Here is a 22,257-nt window from a genome sequence, read left to right as displayed (position 1 = left end):
GGATTTCCAACCCTCCAAGCCAAGAGATGGGGCTCTTCAAGACGTGCTCACCAAGAATGTGGGTGCTACAAGGAGAGACATTTGGCATCTCACTCTTGGCTCTACACTCACGGAGCTGCAGACACTCCTGGACCCACCAGGGGCATTGGAGTGGAGGAAGTGAAGCACAACAAGAGGTTGACATGTTTCCACAGACTGGGGGCATATGTGAACATAAAGACTGGTGACAGATTTCTATCTGGAATACTCTGAAGGTAGGAGGACAGCTAGAGAAGCCCATTAATCCCACTGACAGAGGGCAAGGAGAGAGCTAGGCCTTCCCCATTTGTTGTGGAAAGATGAGAGTTCCTCAAGAACCCGGAGTATGGCAGTTGCAGACAGTCACCAGGCTTGAGCTGTCCTGATGAAACCTTGCTCAAAGGGCTGACTGCTGAGCTGAGCAACTGCAGCCCTGACAGGGGTTGGGGTCGACTGCCAGGGGCTGGAACTGAAGAGAGAAATGGGTCTCTAAAGGTCTGCTGAAGAGCTCATTGTCCCTGTCAGGCAATGAGAATGTCCTGGAGGTATGGAGTGGGGACAGGGGGAGGGCTCCAAAGAACTCTAAATGATGCCATGACAAAACCAGCATTTGTATGCCTGCCAGAGGGGAGGGCATAAGAACCAACTAGCGCTAGCCGAGAGAAAGCACCAGTGCCATTAGCCTTTGCCTGCCTTCCTCTAATCCTTTTCCCTTTCCCAAATCAAAGGAGCCAGAAGATTAGCTAGAGAAAGGACAAAAGTCCTTATGTCAACTCTTCTCCACCACAGGGTTCTCAGCCAAGGGTAAGCCTGACTGGTAGGGGGTGATGGGGAGAAGCTATGAACTGGCTATGAAGTTCAAGTTTCATACTAGATGGGATCAGATCTTTTAATATCCAAAAGTCAGTTGGGCACTAAATAAGACCTTTTTTCTTAACAGCTGAAAGTGATAGGTAAGTTATGAGCTTTACAAAGGTTATCGTCAAGGGGTAGTGGGAAGAGGAACTGTGAGGATGCAAATGTGAAAGTGGTTTGTGGTTTTACCCCATTGATTAAAACCATTTTAAAAACCAGCAACTGTTATTTTAAAATAGAGCTTTTCTATGGAAAAGTCTTTATTGACAGGCCATTGAAATTTTCCTCTCGTCTCTCTCAGATATGCAGGCCCAGGGAGAGATAAATTGAAGAGTTTATGCTTCCTGAACATAGAGCCTGCACAGAGTTCTGGAAGACAAGCTGTGCAAATCCCTCTCGATAGCAATGTGGTGTGAATTGTTGGCTTGTGAAGACAGATTTCAGGGAAAGAACTATGACATTTTCTGAAATATACATAATGTTTTGAAGAGGAACAGAGGAGGACCTAACATTTAGGTTTACCCTATCCACCTGGCAATCTGGCATTGTGAAAGGCACTTCATCTCCTTTGATCCTTCCTACAACCATATGAAGTAACTATTCATACATCCGTTTTGAAAATGAGGAAATTGAGTCTCAGGAAGCTTATGGCATTTTCCCAAACTCCTCCAGTTAATAAATGTATTTGATTCAATAGCCATTCTGTTTCTACTGTATTGTATTACCAAAACTTGTAAGAGAGGATATTAACCTCACTATCTTTAACTTTAAGAGAAACTAACAAGTAACCGATAGTTTATTATTATTAATAAATATAGCAGAGTTTATTATTAAAAAAACTTGATAAGAAAGATGAGTGTTCCATGCAGGAAAGAAGAAGAGCAAATGATGTTCAGGTAATCTTGGAGGAATGCTGGCAGTGTGCGGAGAAAGATCTCTCTTGACTCGATTAGAGCTGTACCTGATGAAGAGGGAATGTGGAAATTTGCAGGCAAGGCTGACATGAAACAGAGCAATAGGAACAGGAAAAATACCTGGGAGCAGAGGTTGCCATGAGAAGGGCACAGTTCTGAGGGCGAGCACCCCTAGGAAGGAAGCTGCAGGAGCGTTAATGGCCCCCACACCAGCTGGAAGACTCTACAGTTTCCTGACCCGTCAGTAGTGAGCCCGTCTCTCCTTGCCCAGGTTGGTCTGGGGTGCATTGTGAAGACCAAGGAGGAGAGTTTGGGAGGCTCTCAGACAGACTGCCTCAGAGTTTGGGCGAGCTTTCTTTGCTATTCCCAAAGTGTCCTTTCTGAAACCCATCCAAGTCAGCGAGGTCTCCTGAGGTCACAGTATGGAGAGACTGAAGAAGTTTTTCCAGATGAGATTTGAAGAGTGTTTATCCTTAAACTGTCCCTGCTCACTTGGACGAGCATCTCCACATAAACCGACGGCTTTGGTTGCGGTTTACATTTTTCAGCAGCAAAGGAAACTCCCTGCAACTGGATATAAACAGGACCTCGTGCCCTCCACTCATTCCCATTTCTGGAGAATTGACAATTTGCAGCTCAATTTAAAGACCCCCATGTTGTGGAGTAGAATGGAGGGGGGAGTGGGGAGCAGTGTAGAGCCAATCTCAGGAATTCTCTAGGGGAGACATCAAGGAAAGGCTCTCTGCTGGCTTCTCCCTCAGGGTGGCCTTGTCTCCTTAACAACTTGCCTTTTCCTCACACCTCAGACAGGGACTCGCACCCCAAAACAGAATCCTGGTTCTCTCTCTGAGTGCCCCCTAGGCTTCCCCTCCCTGTCCCACACTGAGTTGCATCATGAGGAAGGAAAACCAGACGTTGCACTGCAAGAAGCCCCGTACAAGCCGTGGCCTCTGACAGGGCCCAGGTTTCCTTGTTGCCACTTTTCAGTCTTGGCTGCTCTGTTCTCTTTCCTCTAAACCAAACTGTGACCATTGAAGGCCGAGGTCTCATGTTATGGAAAGAGCACTGGCTCGAAGTTACAATCCAGGGTTCAAATCTTGCTTTGTGTAGTTTTGGGCAAGTTACAGAACCCCCACAAACTTCGGCTTCCATGTCTGTAAAATGCATCACTGCATCATTGGTTTTGCATTTGAGCTGCTTCCATGATTAAATAAAATAATGTCTGCAGAGTGCTCAGTAATAATGCTGGCATGTGATAGACACTCAATAAATAGTCCCTTTCTCTCTCCAACATCTGACATCAGTGTTTACAGAGGAGCCCTCTGTTCCCAAAACCTGCAACTGGGGCACCCTTGGGATGAGCAGGTGCCAGCCACACTGGTGCACCCATATTTCAGAGCCCCTTCATTCATTCAGTTTACTTCACACTCTCCCGGTCTGTGCCCTGAATTCCTTCTGGCTGAGTTAACAGCAGGACAGAGATGGCAACAGGAGGTATGTTCCTTTACAAGTGCTGTTGTCGCCCGTTTTCATTCTTCCTGACCTTAGAGGAAATCTGCGTTTCTGACAACGTTACTTGTGATGAGCTGTCACAGAGCAGCCTCTGACTGAGGGGCTTCTGACAGAATATTGCCTGGAGAAGTTCGCTGAGTACAAATGTTTGTACTGTTAATAAGTTTATGAGGTTTCCTTCGAAGCCTCAGTCTCCCCCAGTGAAGTTCCACAAAGGATGGGTGGATCCCCTCTGGTGCTGGATGATGCTACCACATCTTCTTCAGAAGGTGTTTAAGTTTGGTACACAAAGCAACATTTTCTATAGGGTTTTGTTTTGTTATGATGATGATGATGATGTAATATGATCATATAATAAGATGATGATGTAATATGATATCTTACATGCTTGTATGATACAAACAAAATAAAGTGTAGTTGGGTACTATTTTGAAACACTAATTGATGCATTCTTCTTTTATTCCCTTTGCTCATAGCCCTCAAACAGGCTTAAGGCCATTTACTTATAAAAGTAAGGCCAAGGCTTCTGGCTCTACAAGGACAGAAAAGCATCCAACGAGAACAAAGGGTCAAATTTTTGACTTTGAGTTCCAAATGAGGTGCAGGAAATTCAAAACCAAAACAATAAATTAAAAGGCAAAGGCTTTTGATTTGTAAGAGTTGTACTTCATTTAATTTTCTTTTTAAAGAAAAAAACCTGTAGAATTAGAAATTTTCCACCATGACCCTTGAGAGCAGAAAGCCAGCATCTTCCTACTGAGAGCCATGCTCCAGGCTGAGGAGGGAGAGAGCCAGGTCTCACACTTGCCAGAAGAATGTGCCAGAAGTCACACCTGCCAGTGTCATTGGTGAGAAGAGCCTGACCCCTAGACTAGAGGAGGTGTGAAGACCAGAGGATGTGTCTGGGATCCCTCATTCATCCATCCCACAAACATTTATGAGGCAATTAACTATGCATCTAGATTGTTCTTGGAATACAGCAGGGACCAAAGATTCCTGCCCTTGGGAGCCTTTTGAACTAAAATGAATTCAGTAATAGCATACTAACAATAGGTTTTGTCACTTCTAAGTTTGTGGTTTGATGTCATTGGACATTTAAAGCCATGGCAGAATGGTGTACGATTCTGAAAGCTATTGTGAAGCCTTTTGAGCAGGTCTTGTTTTTCTAATTTTATAGACAGGAAAGCTGCAGTGAAGCGCTCTAGTGCAGGGCTTCTCCAGGCAGGGAGCTGCACCATGCCATCCCCTGGGAGTGTGTCAGAGGTGCAAGTTCTCAGCCCTTTTCCAGATCTAGTGAGTCAGGAACTCTGGAGGTGAGGCCAGTGATCCATTACCAAGTCCTCCAGCTGATTCTGCACGTGCTAAAGTTTGAGAACCCCTGCTGTGATAGATCGGCATCACTAATGAGATTGACTGATATATCCAGTCAGCATTTACTCTGTGTAAGTCCCCAGTTGGCAGCGGGGATGTGAAGGCAGATGAGACAAGTTCCCAGCACTCAAGTGGGATGCTCAGACCTGGACAGAGATAATTATACGGTCATGCAATTACGTGGCGACAGGGGCAGGCGCAGGTATGGGGGGAACCCAGAGGAGTTGGGACGGGGCTCTTCCCCACACACCTCCCTGCAGTAGAGGGCAGTGAGGGCTGGGAAAGGTAAGGCTGCTCCTCCCTGAGGTTCAAGATTGGCAGGGGCCTTAGAAGAAGTTTCCTCCAACAAGGCACGAGTTGCCCCTGGCTGTCTAGCAGGGTTCCCACACCAGACTGTGCATCAGAAATACATGGAGAGCTTATAAATATAAGCTCCTGGTCTCATAGAGTCAATTTCAGTGGAAATCTATATTTTTTAACAAGCTCCCTAGGTGATTCCTCTGCACACTAAAGTTTGTTCAAGGAGATGAAGAATTAATCAGACTATGAACTCTCCTCTCTCACTTTTCGTTGGCGCTGCTCATTGAACTATGAAGAAATAGTTCATAGAAAGGAAGACTTTGCTCCTGTTGTCTGGAATCATCTCTCTTTGACAACTAATCTTTTGTGAGGGAAATCTGGGGGATGGAGGGGAGTTCTTTACCTGAGAGCAATTGCTCATGGCACAGGAAGCTTACCATGTATTCTAATTTAACTACCATTGTATTCATTTAGCAAATATTTGTTGAATATTCACAGTTCACAATTTCCTTCTCCTGGCATGCTTTGGTGAATGGGAGTGACCAGGCATGACTTTTGCCATGACTGAGCAGAAGCTTTAAATGCCATTGCATGGTACGGCTGACGCTGGCCCCCAGTACCGTGTCTTAGATAATGGCTTCTCCTTTAGCCTAGATTCCAGAATGGGAAGACGTGGTACCAAGCCTAGCAGCGCTCAGCTGACCTGCAGACCACATAGAATGTGAACAAGAAATACGTATTTGTTATTGTAAACAAACAAATTGAGATTTTGAGCTTTTTCATCCTGCAGCATAATCTAGGGAAAGCTAACTAAAACACCTGCTCTGTGCCTCGCATTATGCTGGGGGCAGAAAGATGAATAATACACAGTCTGCCTCCTCAAGACACTTGCTGTTCTTCAAGGCAGATGAGACAATATCTTGTCATATCCTATCCTATTGTATTCATTCATCCATTCCCTAGCTTGGTCCAGGAAGGATTTATTCTGACCTTTATACATAAAATGTAAGTAATAGAATGCAAAAAGATACATTAGAAGCAGACAAGAAGGGAAAGGGAAAACAGAGGTCAAGGAATATGACATAAAAATGCATCATCCATGCTTGTGGGGTGGATACAAATTTGATTCTAATCGTCTAGAAGCCAATTCATAAAAGAGACCTGATTAGTTTCACAATTCACAGAACCCATATGATTAAATGCCAACCAATTTTCCGAGAGAGGCACAGCTATGTCTCATCATAAGGCAACAGAGAAATTACTCTGAAAGTCCATGGGATTTAGGCCATTAAAATTTGCTCTTGGTGTTGTAATTTAACATATTCTTTTTCTAATATGCTATATATCTCCTCAGCATGATTCTGTTTTAATTTCAAAGAGAAAAGTGAGGAAAAAAGATTTTTTTTCATTTTGCTAGAAGAGGGAGAAAAAGATACAGTGTGATAAATCCATAAAGCATCCTTTATCAGTGTAGTGTTTTGCTAAGATCACACTGAATTCTAAGTATTTGTTTAACTGGTTTTGTTGGTCTCAGAGTTCTTCTAGAAGAGAGTCTGTCTTAATTTATCTTGACTTCCTGGCTCAGTGCCTGGAATAACGCAGTTCAATAAATGTTGAATGGAATGAGTGATTGAGCATAGGTTTCACTCATTTTCGTTGTTGCATATTATTCCACTGGGTATGGTATTATATGTCCATTATACTATTAATGGACATTTGGGTTGTTTCCAGTTTGGGGAAATTACAGACTATGCTCCTATGAGCATACTTGTATTCTTCTGCACATAAACACCTGTGTCTCCAGAGAATAAACCCAATCTGAAATAACTGGGTTATATGGTATATGTATCTTCCAATTTACTAAATAGCATAGCTCTATCTTCCAAAGTGATGGCTCCCGTCTACCTTCCACCAGCAGTAAAGAAGAGTATTTATTGCTCCACATTCACGCAAACACAAACATCAAGTATTTTCAGATATTTTTGATATTTGCTAATTTTAATGAGTATATTGTAATACCTCCTTGCGGTATTAATTTGCATTTTCCTGATTACTAATGAAGTTGAGTACATTATCATGTAAATGGCTATTGGGTTTCCTTTCACGTGAAGAACCAGTTCAAGAATTTTGCATATTTAAAAAATTAGGGCGCCAGCCCCATGGCCAAGTGGTTAAGTTTGGTCACTCTGCTTAGGCGGGCAAGGGTTTCACTGGTTTGGATCCTGGTGCGGACATAGCTCTGCTCATTGGGCCATGCTGAGGCGGTGTCCCACATAGCACAACCAGAGGCATTCACAACTAGAATATCCAACTATATACTGGGAGGGGCTTTGGGGAGAAGAAGAAGAAGAAGAAAAGAAGATTGGCAACAGCTGTTAGCTCAGGTGCCAATTTTTATTAAAAAAACAATTGGAGTGTCTGTTTATTTTTTTTATTATAGGAGTTCTTTATATATTCTGGATACTAATCTTTTGTCTATTATATGATTTCTGTATCGTATCTAAGAAATTCCTCCCTATCTCAAAGTCATAAAGATATTTCTTATAGTCTCCTCTAAAAAGATTTCTAATTTTTCTTCTCTTTTAGGTCTTTAATTAACCAGGAATTATTATTAGGTTTTATTGTGGGGTGGGTAATCTGGTAGGTTTCACAACAACCCACTTCAGTGAAGTAGCCTAAGAGGATGCCACCATATAGCTGTGTGAGAGCTACACACATGGTTCACATGCAGTAGTGAGGTTGGAGGTTGGTGACTAAGCTATTATCTTTAGAGTGAGTGACAGGGCAAAGGACACCTGCCACCACCCCCACTGCCTCAGGTGCTATAGACCAGAGCTGGCACCTCAGTGGGAACACAAACAGGCAAGGGCTGACTCCCCACTCCAGCCCAAGCCCAGGGGTGGGAGTGGACTGTGGGTAGTCCAGTGCTGTGGTAGGCTGAATAACAGCCCTCCAGACATATCCACATCCTAATCCCCAGAACATGTGACCATGTTCCTTTATATAGCAAAAGGGATTTTGCAGATGTGATTCAGTTAAGGATCTCAACATGGGGAGGGGCCGGCCCTGTGGCTGAGTGGTTAAGTTCACGCACTCCGCTGCAGCGGCCCAGGGTTTCGCCAGTTCAAATCCTGGGCGTGGACACGGCACCGCTCATCAGGCTATGCTGAGGCAGCATCCCACATGCCATGGCTAGAAGAGCCCACAACTAAAAACATACAACTATGTACCAGGGGGCTTTGGGGAGAAAAAGGAAAAATAAAATCTTTAATAAAAAAAAAAGATGGGGAGATGATCCTGGATTATCTGAGTGGGTCTGATGTAATCATAAGGGTCTGATGTAATCATAAGAGAGGAGAGAAGATGCTGCACTACTAGCTTTGAAGATGGAAGAAAAGACCACATGTCCAGTGATGTCAGCAGATTCTAGAAGATGGAAAAGGCAAGGAAACAGATCCTCTCCTAGAGCTTCCAGAAGGAATGCAGCCCTGGGGACCCATGTTACACTTCTGACCTCCGGAACTGCAAGATAGTAAGTCTGTGTTGTTTTAAACCACTAAATTTGTGTTAATTTGTCACAGCAGCAATAGGAAACTATACAAGAGCCCTAAACCTGTCCTGTGTCCCACATAAGTGTCACCCTAAATCAGCATGCCAGCACCATTCTGACAGCCCAATCTTGCAAGAACTCTCAAAAGAAATACTATACTGACCAACAGGAGTGATGACTTTGCCAGGCCCCCTCCTGGAATCTAGCCAGCACCAGTCAAGGACAATCTTATAGGTGTGTTAGGCAGCGCCCCCAAAGGGGAGAAACGGGGACCAGCACTCACACATGTCTGTCTAGGCTAGGGGCACTGCATCCTGATGTCTCTGTGGGCCCCTGCTGGTCTCAGGCACTTGAAGGAGGGAGCTTAGAAAATGTGAAGGAAGGCACCCCAAAGTGTAGGGGCCCGCTGAAGAGCCCCACTTCCCCAGGTCTAAGGGTGGCACTACATACAGTAAATGATCACTACCATCCTCAACAGAGGTTTTAAGCCAGGATGTGATGTGCTCTGTTAGAAAGATCACCCTGGCTGTCACGTGGAGAATGACACTAGAGCCACCAAAGGTGGATACAGGAAAATCACATAAAAACACTGTTGCCTTGGTCCAGGGGAAAGATGTGAGGGCTGCAATCAGGGTGGTGGAGGCAGAGATGAGAAAGGAGTGGACAAAACAGCTCTTTTTGGAAGTAGTGTGTTGCTTGCATGTATTCAGCACTCAGGCCATTCCCTCTGCCTTGAATCGTATCATCAGGGAGACAGCAAGGAAGGAGCAAGCGTGGGCGAAAGCTCCAGCGGAGAATCTGTTTTCTTTCCATTTCCAGCTTCCAAAGTCTGCCTACATTACTTGACTTGTGGTTTTTCCTCCATCTTCAGATGAACATAGTTTTGAGTCTTCACTCCACCTCTTAATAGTTTGTGACTTTGGGCAGCTGACTTCCATATCTGTAAATGACATATAATTATAATGAACCCCAAGACGTGTGTGAGCACTAAAGGAGATGGGTAAAAGAAAGCCTGTAGGCCTGGGTGTGCCACACAGTAGGAATTTCATAAAGGACACACTTTCCCTTTCCATATGCACGTTTGTAGCTCCACTATGTAGCCAAATATCTGGCAAGGAGATGACTCAGTTGCTGTTTGCAGAATTGAATCAAAGGACGTCATTATTTGTTTGGGAAGAAAATGTTCTTCAGAGCAGTGGCTCTTCAGCCTTTTTTGGGCCAGAGACTTCTTTGAGTTTTTGATGAAAACTGCACATGGTCAATACGTACAAAGTTTTAAGTACAATTTCAGAGGGTTCATGACTTCTCTCAAATACATTCATCTACCCTTGCTTTAGAGCCATGGGACAAGCCTCTAAAGATAGATGTCATTGTTTTAAAAGTAGGCAGCTGGAAAAAGTTCTTAGTTTTGAATCATTATCTATTTAGCTGTGTCCATTGGTATTATCTCAATACAAGAATTTAACTCCCTTCACCTTTAAATCCCAAAAGTCCATTTAAAAAATAGAGTGGAGGGAACTTAAGATCTGTCCAAACGAATGTCTGTAGAATTGACTGGATAGAAATAACCCTCTGGGATTAGAATCTGGAGGGCCATTGGCCTGCTCCACCCCCCTACATCTCTGATGCTGACCTGAGGTCAGGCCCTCATAATCAGTGGTGATGGGTGATTTAACACTGATTTTCAAAACTAAATGTTGAGACAGTTAGAGTTACCAATAGCCTGATGACCTTAGAGGAATAAACCCAAGTTTATTTAGTTCTTTACTGAGCTTTCAGATCAAGAGTGATTTCTGGATGGGTTATTGCAGGATTTACAGTGAGACAGCAAGCTGAAATCCAGCCTTAGAATGGATAAGGCCTTCATCTTCTTAGAGAGCCCCAAATGATTTGGGGCATTAGGGTGAATCTGATTACTTTTATTTATGTAATTTAAAAATGTATTTGGATTACTCTTTATTTGCAGTAAACACTTTTTCAGGAAATGATGTCTTCCATAAATGCAGAAAAAATGCACATGAGATCAAGACCTGCATAAGGTAGAATTAATTGACAGCCACCCACTATAGCCCATTTCCTTACCTGCCTGACTGGAAGGACTGAGTCAGAACCCCAGGGGGCTGTACTGGCCAAGAGCCTTTTTCCCAGGGCCGCCTACCTTTTTTTCCAATCTGTTTCTGCTCTCAGTAATTTTAACGGAATCTAAGCCACTATAATCCACAGCCTCTTCAGAGAATTTATAGATACGACTAAAACCTAATCCATTTTGGTGTAAAGCTAAAAATTGCTTTGGTGTTGAAATATGTGCAGACATGCGTTTCCTTAAGATCAATGGAGCTGTTCTTTCTCCTCTTTCCTTCAAAATACCTTGCAAGGCCCAGCAATTTAATAAGGGTTTTACATACCTGTGCATCGTGGTATTGGAGAAGTTAAATGATGGAAAGACCTAGAGAATCTGGCACTGGGATGTGCCAGAATAGCGTTGTTTCTTAACATACTGTCTGGAGATCTATTCCAGCTACAAGCCTCTATCCTGCTAAGTGATTCTATAATAATCTAAAGATGCTAAGACATCTACCTCGACATTGAGCTTGCACTTTCTCCCCCAAATTTTAATCATGTATTTTTAAGAACCCCTTTTTTTACAGCCTTAATTTATCAACTTTCTCGATTTCTGAACTCTTTAAGGACTCGTGGCAAGTAACAAAACAAGAGAATTTTAAGAAAAGTATAGGGAGCTTAAAATAATGTATTTTTGAGCCATAACAGATTTTCTCTGAGTTTGAGTCTGCATTCTGTGCTAGTATCTTTGTTTACTGTCTAGCTTTTACCAGTTTTTTTCTGCAATAAATCCCAAGACTATCTCATATTTTGAATGTGAGAACAAAAATGCCAATATGAGTGTTTAAAATTTAGGAATTTTAGGGTCATTTTAGAGTTAAAATAAGACAAACAATATGCCAATTTAGAAAATTTTAAAAATAAATAAGATGATTGACTAACAAGAATTGAGCTGTGTAATCTCTGAGAAGGTTGCATTCTGCACAACATATTTCTTGGACGTGTTCAACCATAATCAGTTCTTTCCTTCTACTCTCCTGTCAGAATTAAATCCTCAAAAATTGTGGGGAAAAAAGAGAAAGTGTAAATAACATTTTGCAGTCGTATTTTGCCTTTTATATTAGGATTTCAAATTGTGGCCTAAGAGAGCAGTGTTGTTGCCTGTGATGTGGCTGGAGGAGGCTGGGTGAGCAGCGGGGGCCAGTTGTGATATGCATTACAGATTTGTTCTGACCCACCACTCATGCCTCCCCCTTCCATTACGACGGGCTGTGTGGAGTTTTCTTAGCCACAAGAATTTATAGATTCTTGAGGATAGCGAGGCTATCGCAAAAAGAGTAGCTTTGTGGCTGAAACATAAAAAGAGATTAAAAGAAAGGAAAAATGCAAAAGGAGTCTATAAACTCAGACTTAAAATCTGAAGGATATATTTTGCCATTCTGCTCACTGTTTTATAAGACCAGAGATAAAGAAAAGAGCCTATCAACTTTATGATCAACAACTGACTTCACCGGGAATTTTCCTGCTTTTTGTAGAATCTATAAAGAGGAGGATTGAGAACTGTGTTGGAATGAAAATATACAGCTAAATAATTATTGTCAAATTATTATATAAAGAAAGGCTTTATTCACATAGCTGTCTGAGTTTTCATTCTATCTGGTGTATTTTTAATCCTCTGTAAACATCTTTAATCCTTTGGAAACAAAAGTTACCAAACTTCCATATTTCTTGTTAAATGTTTCTTACATAAGTCCCATCCTTTCACTAGTATAAAAATTATTCCATAAATTCTAAGATGTTTTCTCAGTATGCTTGGTTGAGTGTTAAACATCTCAGTTCACACCGTCCTCTGTTTTTCTAGTGGAATGGTGTTGCTAATAGGCTAGTTGATGGCCAGAAAGACAAGGAGGGTGTAGTGAAAAGAATCTGTGATAGGAAATGAGATCTGTTTCACTTTCTTGTTAGGTACCTGCTCTTGAGTCTGTCATTAACTCCATGAGCCTTTGTTCGCTCCGTATGATGGAGACGATAGCATTCTACAGAGTATTGGGAAGTTAGCAAATAGGAAGGAAATGAGCCAACTCTCAGTTTCTACTTACTAGACAGGTTTTCCCCCGTTTGAAATCTGTATCCTATCACTCCGAGAAGGGAGGAACTGTGTTCCCAACCTCCCTAATATGTCAGACTTTCCATCTTTTTGTTGCACAGGAACAGCCCATCATTGTGATGCTACAAATCACAGGAAATTTATAATTCTCTTTCTCACTTGAATGAGGCAGTCTGGTTTGTCTTCTCATAGTATTTTTCTTTTTGCATTTCTCCCAGCTGTGTGACCACAGTGACTGGAGTCACATTTGGATCTGGTTGGCGTTCATAAGCCTGTCAGTCATGGATTTCAAAAAGCCCCTGGTCACATGTCAGCTCTGTGAGGGAGTTTACCTGCTTCCTATGGGGATGGTTCCCCAGCACCACTCCTCTTCCAAATTTCAACTCTCTTCTTTATCTCTTGTCACGTGAAAGCACAAACAAAATGGCAAGATACAGACTTCAAACTCTTGAAGCCTGGCTATTAAACCAGAACTTATTATGTTGTTGAAACTCCATTCTGAGGGCCTGGCTACTAATGAGGCAGGAATTCTGCCCCAACCCCACTCCAGCTCCCTTCCCCCACCTCAGACAGCACTCCTGGAAATCGGCTATGACCTGAGCAAGATGTATTTGGTCTGAGGAGAAAGGAGAATTAATTGCTAATCTCACCTCTTGGGTGTTAAGGTTCTCTCTAGTCTAATATATCTACTATGGGTCATATGAATCCTTAGGTTAATATTTCCATGTAGTTCTTGACATCCTTATGATTTCATTTGATTTTGGTGGTGAGAAGATGTAGCTGCTCTTAATATTGGAAGCAAATGATAGATAATGTGAAAATTCTCCCCTCTTTTTTCTGCCATGCATAATTATGGTTTTCTGAATGTATTGCAAGTGTTCATGTCAACGATTTTTCTATTTTATGCAACTTCCACTCTCTCGAGCAAATATGTTGTCATGAAAATGTAGAGAATTAACTTTTGTTTCAGAGCTGCTGTTTTTTTATCCAGCTTCTTAAGTAAGCAGAAAGCTTTTGTTTGTATTGCTGTCTCTGAGACCCAGAGGGCTGAGTAAATAGTGCACACACTGAAATGTAAAAATCTAGCTTGTGCCTGGAGTGACTGACTCAATTGCAATGCGACACGGAGATGAGTGGGACTATTGAGCTGAGTGGGCCTTGCTGTGCCTGGAGAGTCTGCCCCTCCCGGGATGAGCCAGTTTGTAGAGAAAGTAAACAGCTGGGCCTGACGCATGATTTTCAAATGGGCACCAGCTAGTCCAAAGCTCACAGCCTAAGCACTGCTTTATCAGAGCTCTCGCATCCTGGGCCACTAGCCTCCTGCCCGAGTCACCCCAGGGCCAGGTACCGGATAACTAGGGATAGCCCCTATGCCCCAGAGTCTGTTGAAATAACTCAAACTAGCCAATCTGAAGCCTGCTTACCTTGCCTCCCCTGTTCCTTCCCATGGAAACCACAATAATGGCTCTTGCCCACAGTTCCTCCCTCCCCCTCTGTCTCCTGACCAACCCCGGTGCCGACTTGTGTGGCCCATCATGGCGTGACATGTCCCCTTCTGTCCAGAACTATGAGTAAAAACTATCTTTTCAATGACAATCATCTCCTCATCTGTAGGCCTTACTATATCTCAAATTTTCTATCAACACACTACATTTTAAAACACTCACAGATTATCCATGTGCTGGATGGAAACAGGTTCTTATATCTCCAAGATACTCCTGGAGGGTGATGTAGCATCAATCTTTACATACAGTATAAAAATCTAAATTATATGCTTAAGGACAGGATATTTTTTGAATTCCTTAATGACTTGAAGAAAGGAAGCCCTCAAGAAAATATTTGATAGGGTGACTCGATCTGTTGTCAAGAGTCCTGGGAAGTTCAGTGAAATCCATACAACTTGTTTTTCCTTGTCTGCCAGTTTTGGGGCTCTATCATTATTCACCTGCTACTCTGCACTCCTAGGATTACTGGTATTAAGTAGCTGATAGCTCAATCTGCATTTTTATTTTTATTTCGTTTGTGCACCGGATAAAAGCCATTCCTGACTGTGCAAAGTTTAAAAGCTTTACAAGGAAGAAATGGATTAGGTAAGCTGAAAGCATTACCATGAAACCTTTCTAATTAAGGTTTATAAGGAAAGAATGTGAGATTACTATAACCTATTTTTTTCTCCTCTCCTCTGCAAACACTCATAATAATAGAATAATGACAGGTTTCAGGATAAGAAGGCTAGAACATGTGAGGGGCCTGAATTTTTATTTTAGTTCAGAACTTAAAAATTAAGAGTCCAAGTTTAAAACAGTGATTTTTTTTCTATCAGCTGGACTAAACAGAGTTAATACTTTATTATAAAATGTAAGAAAATTGAACAAACCCACATGATCAGAGTTCAATTACTGGGCTTTACAGTGCCCAAGTCACAGATAGAAAGACCCCCAGGCCTCTTTCCCCCTCTTTCCTTATGGCTGCCACCCACCAGAAAGTGCAGGAGAGGCGAGCCGCCTTGCTGTGAACAATCTTCATGTCCCAGTTGTACAGAAACTGGCTGACAAGTCCTAAAAATGACCACTAGGAATCTAAGCAATGCAAATCGAAAGAACAGTGAGATACTATTTTCAACTATTTCAAAATAGGCAAAGATTTTAAAACATTTAGTGCCTTTAAGAGATGAGAACTTTCTTAATCTCATTGTGAAAGTGTAAATCTTTACCCCTTTGAAGGGCAATTTGGCAATATAGCAAAGTCTCTCTCAACTGACCACCAAGTGATGGACTTGCCAGATTCACCAACTCTCTCCCTCCTCTGCCAAACCTGCCAACGGATGCCCACCTCCTGTGGACTCCCTGGGAGGCCATTCCCTGGTCTGCCTGCACCGTTTCACTTCCGCTTGTTCAATTCCATGCTCAACATAAGTCAACTATATTTCTTCCAAAATCTGCTCATGATGAAGTTGTTGCTCACGTTGCTCATGATTTAAATAATATGTAAACCTATTAAATATGAGCATGGATAAAATGACAGCTTTTTTTCCCATGAAAACTAAACTAAATGCTTTGGAAAGACTAAATATAAGTTGATCACTAAAAAGCATTGTTGAATAATATTCCACATAATATATATTCCATAATACTATATATTAACATTATATGTAATATGTAATTAATATTTTATCTATAATTAATATTTTTTATATATATACCCCACAATATATTATCTATTCACTTGTTGATGTACAATTGGGACATTTCCAGTTTTGGGCTATTACAAATAAAAAAGCTATAAGCATTTGTGTACAAATTTTTGTATAGATATACGCTTATTCTTTCTTCATTCTCAACCCTAGCCAAGAAAGTGGGGCATACTTGGAGAATATTGACAGTGTCATGAATGATACATTAGGCTTTGTCATACACTAATTTTCAGGGCCCAGAATTTTGGCCACCCTAGGGAATGAAAAAAGGTGTTTCTACTTCCCTTCTGCCTTCTTACAGCATCTTTCAGTGACTCCTATCACCCAATGTTTCCTCAACTTTCTTAACTCCTTTATGTTATAAAATATTGATAAACACCAACTAGATGGCAGCGTATCTTTGCACTAGGGTAGTGTCAGAAAACGTATTGTGGACCACACGTGTCAAGTTATGGTTGATCGCTAAATGCTACTTGTGCATGGACTGAGCTTCAAATTTTCCACTTCAATCAAATGATTGCACATGTGTCTTCATCATGTATCATCTCCTAAAGACAACCAATCACACAACATTAAAACAGCCACACCAACGTGTTCAGTATTTTTCTTACACTTAATATATTTTAGAAGAAAAAAATATCTCTAGCATCAATTTTTGCTTTCCATTACGAATCTTCCATTCGAATCTCTTAATGAAGAGGAGCAGCTCCACTCTAAAAGAATTACTGAAGGAATTCTTCAAGCTGAAGGGAAATGATACCAGAAGTAAATCAGGATCTTCAGAAATGAATGAAGAACATCAGAAATTGCACATATTTGAGCAAAACTAAATGGTTTTTTGCTTAAATTCCCTAAAAAATACATACGGCTGTTTAAAACAAAAATTAGAACATTGTCTTGTGGGGAGTTTAGTGTCTGTAAATGTGATGCATAGGACAATTGACTCATGAAAGACATCTGGGGAAGGGGAGGTTGAAGGGCTCTATATAGTTGCAAGATTTCTACATATTATGGGAAGTGGTACCATATTAACTCTCAGTAGACTATGAAAGCTTAGGCATGTGTATTGTAATCCCTAGAGCAACCAGTAAAAGAAAAATTAATAAAAGAATGAAAGAAGTATAGTTAAAGATCCAATAGATAAATTATAATGCAATTGTCTTAGTTCAGGTCACCATAACAAAAATACCATAGACTGGATGGCGTAAACAAGAAATAGTTACTTTTTATAGTTCTAGAGGCTGGAAAATCCAAGATCCAGGTGCCAGCAGATTCGGTATCTGTTGAGAGCCCTCTTCTTGGTTTGCAAACAGCTACCTTGGCCAAGAGAGAAAACATCTCTCTAGTGTCTCTTCTTATGAGAGCACTAATCCCCATGAAGGCTCCACCCTCACAACCTAATTACTTGCTAAAGGCACCATCTCCAAACACTAAAATATTAGACATTTGGGCTTCAGCATAGTATTGGGAAAATATATATAGTCCATAGCAGAAATATTAAAAAATATTCAAACAATCCAAAAGAAGGCAGGAAAAGGGGAATAGAGGAACAGAAAAGCAGAGGGACAAACAGAAAGCAAATAATCAAGTGGTAGACTTAAATCGACACTATATCAATAATTATATTAGATCTTAGTGATCCAAAGCACTACAATTAAAAGGTTGAGATTGTTAGCATGGACAGAAGCAAGACTCTTAATATGTCTTGCCCAGAAGAGAAGTACTTTAAAAAGAAAAACACAGCTAGGCTGAAAATAGATGGATGGAAGAAGATATACCATGTACATAGTAAGCATAAGAAAGTTCGAGTGGCTATTCTCATATCAGACAAAATAAACTTCCAGACAAAGAATTTCAGCAGAGACAAAGAGGGATATTTGATTATAAGAAAAGGGGTAAATCACCAGGTAGACATAATTATAATGTGTATGGACCTAATAACAGAGGTTCACAATACATAAAGCAAAAAGGTCAGAATAAAGGGAAAAATAGACAATTCCACGGCCATAGTATTATATTTAAGACTCCTTTCTTAGGAATTAATACAGCAGTTAGAGTTTAAAAAAAATCAGCAGACGTAGAAGATTTTAACAACACTATTAACTGAAATTTTTAGAACTGCAAAATATACTTCTTTTCAAATGCACAGTACATTCTTTAAGATTGACTATATGTCGGGCCATAAAACAAGTTTCAATAGATTTAACAGTATTGAAATCATGCAAAGTATATTGTCTGAAACGAATCAGAAATTAATCAGTAAGAATAATTTTGTTTCAGAGGAAATCACAAATATTTGGAAATTAAACAGAACCCTTCAAAATTATTCACGGATCAAAGAAGAAATACAAGAGAAACTAGAAAATATTTTGAATTGAATGATAATGATAATGCAGCCTGTTAAAATTTGTGGAATGCAGCTAAAGCAGTGAGTGGAGAGAAACAGTTTTAAATGCTCATATTTAAAAATATACATATATATGGGGCTGGCCACATGGCCGAATGGTTGAGTTCTCGCACTTTGCTTCGGGTGCCCAGGGTTTCACCGGTTTGGATCCTGGGCATGGACATGGCACCACTCATCAGGCCATGCTGAAGTGGCATCCCACATAGCAAAACCAGAGAGACCTACAATTGGAATATACAACTATGTACTGGGGGGCTTTGACGAGAAGAAGAAGAAAAAGAAAAAAACCGAAGATTGGCAACAGATGTTAGCTCAAGTGACAATCTTTAAACTATATATATATATTAATATATAAAATCAGTCACCTAAAGTTCCACCTTAAGAAGATAGAAAGAGAAGAATAAATTTAAACCAAAAGTAAATAAAAGGAAGGAAATACTAAAGATAGGAGCATAACATTAAAAAAATGTAGAGAACAGGCAACAGAGAAAATAATTAACAAAGTCGAGTGGTTGTTCTTTGAAAAGGTTAATTTCAACAAACCTTTAGCTGGATCAATCAAGAGAAAAGAGAGAGAATGGTAATCACCTATACCAGAAATGAAAGACAAGCTATTACTTCAGAGTCTACAGACATTAAAAACATAATAAGTGAGAGGCCTCCAACCACTTTTTAAATCTCATTTTGTATCTGGGAACTCATAAATGACAGAAATCCAGTAATATTCAGTAGAACAAATAAAGATTACTCTGTAGATCCTTTGCTGAATCCCAGGATTTCTACTCCACTATATGCTTAAAACTTAAGCCATGAAACTCAATTATAAAGGTATTTATACCATAATGTCTACATTTTAGAGGAGCAAGAACATCTGTATTTTTTTATTTCTTAGGTAAGCAAATCATGAAGCAAGAAAATCAAGATTTCCTTTCCTCTTCTTCTTTTCAAACATACTTAAAGTTTAATGGAAACGTGGAAAGTCATTAAGAACGGAGTTACCTCTTGCACTATCATCCACTATAAAGTTCAAAGGTTCACAGGCAAATTGTGGAATGTGTGCACTAAACACATTTTGTAACAAAACCTTTATTACAGGGAAAGAATTGTAATTATCCAAGTAAAACTTCTCTGGATACATGTATGTAAAGTTTTAAAGAAAGGGGAAAATATTTTCACAAAAATCAAATAATTATCTGTCAAATAGCTATAAATCTGTATGCGGTTATTACCAAGTGAAGAATAATTTCAGAGTACTAGGACTTCTTCCATTGATTTAATTGCTTTGACACCATACTACAAAGAAAGATATATGAAAATATCCATGAAAAAACACAAATCTATATTTAATAATGTCTACTATGGGAAAATAACAAAAATCACTATTCTTATTTTTGGGAGACACAAATGGTCTTATTCTGATGATATTTCAAAATTTCATAAAACAAAATATAATAGTAATTCTTCAGGTCTTTCTTTTTGTTTGCTTTTGCTTTTGTTTTGTGGGAGTTTGGTTCTTATTCCAAAGTTGCTGTATTGGTTTCTTATTATCATTGTAAACAGGAAATATTGGTACACATAATACTGTTAAAGGAAAAATATTTGTAAGCGGATTTTGACATTAATCAATATGGCTGGGTGAACACATCATTCCCCTTTTGCTCTCAAAAATAGCAATTTGAATGAAATATATTTTTAAATATTAAATTACTTACAATGTTTGTTAATATACAAATTAAATGTGAACTATATGGAATATATTTAAAATAGCTCTGTTTAAATGGGATGGTCGAGGATTTCCATGTTCCAGGACTACTAAAGAGACCATAGTGGATGCTGCAGCCATGGAGCCCATAGAAAAGAGTGAGCAGATGTAGAAAATGTGTTCGAGTGTTACAAGACCCTCACAGAAAGAGTCGATGGCCATAACCCTCTTGTGGCAAAAGACCAGAATGAAGCTGGGTGCTGGATAGCTCTCCTAACAGAGAAATGGCCTGAATTAACTATATATGTGACGCTAGGACATAGCCACAATGTGCCACTTTCCTGTGATCTTGAAAGAAAAGAGAGGCAGCTGTGAGAACATCTTAGCAAAGATGATATGTGGGCACGACTAGTTCCTAACTAGTTCTTCTCACACGGATAAAGTCTACAAGCCTCCAATGAAAGACTTGGTTCAACCTGAAGGGCCTTTCTGAAGCAACTGAAAAATCACATGGAATGAGGACTTTGCATGAGGAAAAAAGCTCCTGTGCAAGATAAAGTCTCAGACAAAAGTGATAAACACGAGGAAATGCATCACTAAGAAAGATAGCTGATGTAACAAACGGGAGAACTCATATCCAAGGAGATAGAAATAATGAAGAGATTAAAGAAGATTATAAAATGTGCATGCTGAGACTGCTCATAGAGATTTTTAAAAAGCTTCTAGAATCCTTCCAATGAGAAGGAAAGTTTATGCAGCAAGAGTAGGCAGAGATAAAAACATAACACCATTGGAAATCTCGAAAATTTCAATAAAAGTTATAAAAAGAGAAGAGAAGAGAATGAGCCATGGATTTAATACAGTTGAAGAAAAAAATACCTAACAAATAGATAGAATTGGAGAACACAGCACAAAGAAGCTAAGAGATAGAAAATATGGAATATAAATTAAGACAGATGGTGAATAGATTGAAAAGTTCTAACATATTTAATAGGAAATCTAGAAAAAGATAAAAGTGAGTGTGGCAAAAAGAAAATATCTGAAGAGATAAAGGCTGAAAATTTTCCATAATCAAAAATAGATGTAAGTTTTTAAATTGTAGCAATTCTCTGGCTGGAGGAAATGAGAAAAAGTAAACAGAAATCATGGTCAATGAGAAAGTAAGGTAAAGTGGTAGAAATGAGCCCAAACATTTCGGTAACCAAAACTAATGCAAATGGTTGAATTTACTTACTAAAATTAAAAGACTCTCAAATTGATAAGGAAAAAAATTCAATGTATCAAAATGATGCTGAAGAAAAGATTGAAAATAAAAGAATGAAAAAAATAAAACAGGGAAATATCTACCAAAAAAAGCTTATGTAGAGAGATTAATACTTGTCCCAACAGAACTCAAAGCAAAATGCATTCATAGGGACAAAGGAAGACGTTTCATACTAATAAAAAGACTAATCCACCAAGAAAACATTATAATCTTGAATAACTTAAAGTATGTAAAGCAAACACTGAGAAAACTACAAAGAGAAATGAATAAATCAGTAATAATTGTAGAATATTTTAACACACCTTTCTTGGAAAATAAAAAGCCAAGCAGTTCCGCTTCGGCGATCCAGAGTTCGCAGGTTGGAATCCCGGGTGCGAACATGGCACCACATGGCACGCCATGCTGTGGTAAGCGTCCCACATATAAAGTAGAGGAAGACGGGCATGGATGTTAGCTCAGGGCCAGTCTTCCTCAGCAAAAAGAGGAAGATTGGCAGATGTTACCTCAGGGCTGGTCTTCCCCCCACACTGCCCCCCAAAAAAAGCCAAGCAGACAAAGTATAGTCAGAATAGATTAGATTTGAATGGCCCTATAAACAATCTTCATGTAATAGATATATGGAACTCTGCATCCAAGAAATAGAGATAAACATTTTTCTTAAGAACACCTGAAATATTTATAAAAATTGATCAGAGCTTTGTCCCAAAGGAAGACTCAACAAGCTTCAAACACTCAATATCATTCAGACCATATTCTCTGATAACAATGCAATAAAATCAGATATCAACTTTAAAGGGAATGTTCAGAACTCCAATAATTAATTCATGGATTAAATATGAAACATTTACAAATGAGCAACAAAAATGCATGTTAATGATTCATGGGATGCAGATAAAGCAGTACTTAAATGGAAATTTTTATATATAAATGTATTTATTAGAAAATAAGAAGATTGAAAAGAAATCACCTATGTGTTCAACTCAAGGAATTAAAGGAAATTAAG

This window comes from Equus asinus, chromosome 11 (genome assembly GCF_041296235.1).
Source record: "Equus asinus isolate D_3611 breed Donkey chromosome 11, EquAss-T2T_v2, whole genome shotgun sequence".
Taxonomy (NCBI): domain Eukaryota; kingdom Metazoa; phylum Chordata; class Mammalia; order Perissodactyla; family Equidae; genus Equus; species Equus asinus.
This window is presented reverse-complemented; position numbering follows the sequence as displayed.